The sequence below is a fragment of the Sus scrofa genome, chromosome 10 (genome assembly GCF_054392235.1).
Source record: "Sus scrofa isolate SSC_HxYL_T2T_F1_AM1 chromosome 10, Sscrofa_HxYL_maternal_Yorkshire_Landrace_v2.0, whole genome shotgun sequence".
Lineage (NCBI taxonomy): Eukaryota > Metazoa > Chordata > Mammalia > Artiodactyla > Suidae > Sus > Sus scrofa.
In genome coordinates, this window is record NC_139392.1 from 6,340,421 (window position 1) to 6,346,420 (window position 6,000).

The window sequence follows — 6,000 nt, forward strand, 5'->3', positions numbered from 1 at the left end:
TAACGTAATACCTGTTTTAACACTTTAAAACCTCAATTAGTTGAATTGATATAACTAAAACCCTTTAATTACTAGTCATTTCGTCTGCCTTCTTTTGCTTACTTAATACAGTGTCTCTTTGATTAATCCATGTCTTTGCATATATCAGTAGTCTGTTTTTTGTTTTTGTTGTTTGTATCCATTGTAGTAATATAACATGTCACAATGTATCTATTCTGTTGAAAGACACATAGTCCATATCCGATTTTGACTATTGAGAATAAAACTGTTTGAAATTATTTTTTACATCTTTTGGTGAACATATTCCCTCATTTCTCTTAGACACTTGGATCAGAATTGCTGGATATGAGCATGGCATGTTTAGCAACAGTAAATCCCACTAAGCAAAATTTCAAAGTGACTTAAATGACTTATAATCTCACCAGCAATGTAAGTGACTTTCACCTGCTTTATATTCTATCGTATTCTTGGTATTATCAACCTTTTAAATTGTATCTGTTCTCGTATGTGTGTTGGTGTCATGGTAGGTTTGATTTTTATGCCCATGATGGTTAATACATACATGTTGGCTATCTGAATATACGGCCAATTCTCCATACCCGCAGATTCTGCATCCCACAGATTTGACCAATGCAGATCAAGAATATTCAAGAGTAAAAATTACAGAAAGTTCCAAAAAGCACAACATGAATTTGCCAGGCACTGCCAATTATTTGCATAACATTGACATTGTGTTAGGTATTGTAAGTAATCTGGAGATGATTTAAGGTGTACTGGAGGATGTGACTAGGTTATATGCAAATGCAACACCATTTTATGTAAGGGGTTTGAGCATCTGTGCATTGTGGAATTTACTGGGGGTCCTGGAGCCAGTCTTCCAAGGGTTTTTGAGGCACCACTATATCTTTTTAGGCAGACCTGATCAAGGATGAAGGCTGTTTAAAAAGTCAGGTTCTTTATTCTCTATTATTGATAGGAATTTTAAAATATTTCTTTATATGAGTTTTTCAGATATATGTGATAGAACATCTTAATGTTTTAATGGTATATCTTGAGTAAGAGATATTACTAATTAAGTACAATTCATTTTTTGTTTCTTTTGTATATAGCGCCATTTTTACACAGTTTAAGTAATCTTTGCATACTCCAGGATCATGAAAATACTCTACTGTGTTTTCTTTTACAAACTGATTTTCAATTTATCTTTGATAATAAAACTAACAGCAACATTATATGTAAGAGAAATTACAGAAAAAATATGTCTCATAAGCATTGGTGCAGTGATCATAACCCAAATTTAGGCAAATTATTTTCAGCAGTAATTTAAAATGATAATAGAATCACAGGCAAAATTATTTATTCCAGAAAAAATATGGTGAATTTGGAAACCAGAAATGTAATATAAAGTGTTAATAGAATAATGGAGAAAAATAATATACTCATTTAACCAATATGGGAAAAATGATAAAATTAAACACTTATGCTTAGAACTTTAGCAAACCATCAACTGGTAGATCTGCATCATTATCAGTAGTGATAGTATTGTTAATAATATCAGTAGTAACAGCAGGAGCAGCAATAGTAATAATGAACAGTAATAGGCATAGCAGCACTTGTTTAAAATTATCTTTTATAGGTGTATGTATACATATATAAATATATATGTATTTGATTTCATATTTTTAAAATGTTATGGATCCAAGTACACAAGTATTCATGTGTGATTATATATGTCTTCAAATTCTAAAATTCCAAGGATAAGGAAAGAAACATGTAAGATCAGTACACCTAAACTATATGAGAAGTTCCTGCATACTTCTTGATTAAGTTCCTGCATGAGAAGTTCCTGCATACTTCTTGATTAAGTTTTCATTAAATTTTGACCTCAGGGGAAGTTAACTTTAAGAGATAGCCTTGTAAACAATTATAAAACCCAGTGGTATTACATGTTATTTCTTGTCCCAGAGACACGCAATTCTTGTTGGCTTTATGTAGAAGAGAATTCTCCCCCACTGGTCTTCTTTCAGCAACTATTATGTAACCAAGGAGACAATGACTAACGGCATCTAGAATAAATTCAGCAACTCTTTTCACAAAGGTACTGCTCTAGTTTACTTAACTAGAAGACAATGCCCATCTTTTACCCCTGAGATGTTGATTAAATGGGAACATCATAAATCTTTGTTCTTCCCTTGCAGAAGTTAAAGGAGGCACTCTCCCAAAATCTAACCTGGCTGAAATATCAAGGAAAGAAAATCAATACATTGAAAGCCACCTCTAGGGTTTTGCAGATAAAAGTGAGTTATTAATTCATGGGATGGTTGTGTTACAGTCCAAATTTCATTTCAGCTTCTTGGACCCTGATATGTAGTAGTAGTTCCCTGAGAATGTCAGTCCTCTGTCATTTATTAGCTGAAGGAAAATTCCTAAAACTTTCCAGTGAAATTCTTACTGAATTTCAGATATTTTGTGTTGTTTTGGTGTCTTCTTTTATTTTGTTTTGTTTTTGTTGGCCTTGTTATTCTTTGCATCAGTTGTATTTGGTTTATCAAGTGCTTATGTAATACTGGGCAGGAGAGAAAAAAAATAAAGGCTATCAGAAAAGTCACTATGGTCTTTTATGCTGGAAACACTCATCTTAAAAAAATGTGTATAATGCATGAATGTATTATTAAAGGCTATGTATCAAAATAGTTTTAATAATAAGGAAATTCAGAAAACAAAAATAATGTTTTTTATTGGTGTATTTTTCAGGGAAAACAGTTAAATCATTATGGTATTTGAAGTACATTTAATGACATCGAAATACTCAAATGATGTTCTTCTATGAGAATGTAGTGTAAAAATTATTATATTCATAAATAATTATTCACTAAACTTAAAATATGTCTTTAGTATATACATACATATGTCACTAAAAATCCTAGGGGAAAGAATGTTTCTGTATGTTTTGTGATTTGTTTGCAAGTTTTTATCCTTTTTAAACTACTTGGATTAGACTGAAGTAAATTTTTGTGAAGATTTAAAACAATGGAAGCAGTCACAAAATTACTGTGTTCCTTTTTCACCAAATGAACCATATCAAATTTATTTTTATTGTCTCCTCAGTTATTAAGTGAGGGCTATTATCTAAATAAAAAAAAATACAGATGTGGTTTAATTGAGGGAAACAAATTCTTATACCTGGATGGATTGTGTAAAACTTTAAAAAAGATTGTGCTGCTTCCAAGCCTCATGGAAATGGAAAAAAGTTCTGGAATTTGAACAAGACATGGTGGTCAATGCATAGTAGTCAGATACATGAGAAATATTGGGTAAAGTTAAGAATGAAAAAAGCAATATTTTCTTCCAGGAGGCTGGTGATTTTCCATCTTTGGTGAAGATATGGAAGAAGAAATGAAATGGATATGAAGTTTGATAAAACTGTCCAAGTTCAATCTATGGTAAATTGAAAAACTCTTGTCTATGCTAAGGGTAAAAGGTTAGTGTATATTTGTTGTATTATATTTGTTGTATAGCGTCCGTTTTCACTTTTCTCTGGAAACAGTGACTTGATTTTATGTAAAATAATACTGTTCTGTTCCTCAATCTCAAAGGACATGATCACCTTTGCTCACAGTGATGGGCTGAGGCATAAACCTGATCCAAGTTACCCATCTGAGCTATGACTTTTGCTAAAGCTAAATGTTTTTTCTGTAATTACAAGTTATGACATTTCTGAAGTGCCTTCCTGACAATGCAATGGAGAACAGAAGGGCAAAAGGTAAGAAAGAGAAAGATATAGAAAGACACAGAAGAAGGCTGAGTCTATGTCCTGACTTATTAGTGAGTCAGAAAGTACATCTGGGTCAGTATATGCCTTGATATAACAGATGGTGATAAAATAAATTCACGTCTTTTAAAGCCAGTTCGAGTTGAATTTATGTACCTAGCAACCAGAAGAGTCCTGATGTAGAAGGGCACATAATGTGTCCATTTAAATTCTGAAAATATTCGAAGAGAAAGCAACACATTTGAGTTAGAGGCAGTGAGGTCTAAAAATGTGCGCAGTCTCCATGAAAGGAGAAAGAAGGTCATAAAGATACATAATCTGTTTCCTTCCTCTATGCAGCTGAATTTAACTGACCAAAGTGGATTCAGTCTCCAGTGTGTAATCAACGGGCAGGCGTAGGTGACAGAAATAATAAAGTTGCTGCCAACGAGGTTAGCTCTGCTTCATGCTATTTACTACTTTTTCATGCCATGATTGTACTACTTGGGTATTTTGCTATCTTTGGAAGAAAATGCTCCTCTTTCAAGTGAGAAAGCCACATTTTTATTTAGCCAAATGTAAAGACAATCTAAGATGGTATAAACCGCCAAGAAAATACTGGAAATAGTCATGATCAGTAATCAACCTTTGTAATTATGGTAGAAGCTGCGCTAAGTCATTTATGTAAACTCCCGCACTAAATCTTCAAAACAGCTATGTTTGTTTTCCAAACGAGTAGACCTTGTCTTAGAGTGATTAGGCCATCTTCCCTGGGTGATGAAAGTGGGGGTGGCAGAACCCAGTTTATAGAGCAGATGCTCAAGCAATGCCGTGCTCTACAGTCTCTGGTGAACGGGGAATGTGGTCACGAATTCTCCCGTCTCAGAATACACACTCTTGTGATGTGACTGCACCACGTGTCTCTCATGTGTCGAGTCCATTCCCCGCGTATTCTTAAATCTGGCCTGGGTTTGGATCAATAGGATGTGACATGTAACAGTTGCTGGATTTGGGTCCACGGTCCTCAAAAGGACTTGAACGTCACTCTCACCCTTTGGGAAGATGGCCCTCACCTAGGAGGTATCCTCAGCATTCTGGATGATGAAAGACTACTGAGGGAAACTGCCCGCCAATTGCCAGAACCCTGCCAAGCCTGTGAGTGAAGCCATTTTTAAACCAAGCCATCTCAGTTGGCTGCCGGGTGACTGTTGACTCATGAGTGGTCACACATGATAGCAACACAGCATTGTACAGAGGAGCCCAGCTCAATTTGCTGATAGAACCAAGAGCAAAAAGAAGGATTCTTTTTTTTTAAGATGCTAAATTTTGGAATGGTTTATTATCCAGCAATAAATAACTAATACACGTTCCATATGCTGATGTAGTTAAAGATGGATATTGTTTTATATAGGTAGAGTGGATCCCCGCGGGATTCTAGGCAAAACTCCTAAAAAAAATGTTGCTTAATATCTGCATATAATTACCAAGCCACCAATGTTGTCCAGAAAGACCTAGACATTTTTCAAATAAAACATTTAATCACTATATTTTAGAGGAAATTAAATGAATACGATTAATCTTAAACAGTCGGTAAGCTATTTGAATGTAATATTAGAATTACCTATTAGATGTATCAGTGCATGTGTTAAAATATAAAAAGTTTTTTTCTTGCATATAAGCCGAATGCATTCTTTTTGTTTTTTTCTATGCTCAGAGCGTATGGAAGCTCCTGGGTCAGGGATCAGACCCACACCGCAGCAGTGGCTCAAGCTGCTGCAGCGACAGCATGGATCCTTAGCCTGCTGCATCACGAGAGAACTCCAAATAAATACATTCTTAAAATATATTTCATGAAGTTTATTTCACGTATTAAAAGTAGGAGGCAGTCATTGCACTGCAAGGTCTTGTGCTTAGAGACTATTTAAACTATCACATATAATATTTATTTGTCACAGACACTGTCCAATATACTAAAACAAATACATGAGTTCTTTTCATATCTGATTTTGGAAATCACCCATGAACTAAATAAGTATCCCTATGTGCTCAGTCCATGAAAAGATTATACCTTAAATTATATGGTATATTTAACATGACCGTTTCTTAGGACATACGTATTGAGAGTTCCTGTGCTGATGGTTACCACAAAACTAAAGGAGAAATTTACAGAAAATGTATACAAATTTATAAAGTAGCTTGATTATACTGATACAGAACTATCTTTATAAAAATATATTATTTTTAAAGTA

General features: G+C 34.2%; 1 long non-coding RNA gene across 1 annotated transcript in view; it reads left to right on the forward strand.

Moving 5' to 3' along the window:
- Nucleotides 1-5,424, forward strand: part of LOC102167499 (uncharacterized) — a 320,434-nt gene extending 315,010 nt beyond the window's left edge. The window contains exons 14-18 of the long non-coding RNA XR_014817274.1: nucleotides 322-429; nucleotides 1,966-2,098; nucleotides 2,199-2,297; nucleotides 3,353-3,443; nucleotides 4,112-5,424. This is a non-coding gene — a long non-coding RNA (uncharacterized LOC102167499). The remainder of the gene's footprint in view (nucleotides 1-321; nucleotides 430-1,965; nucleotides 2,099-2,198; nucleotides 2,298-3,352; nucleotides 3,444-4,111) is intronic.
- The last annotated feature ends 576 nt before the right edge of the window (nucleotides 5,425-6,000 follow it).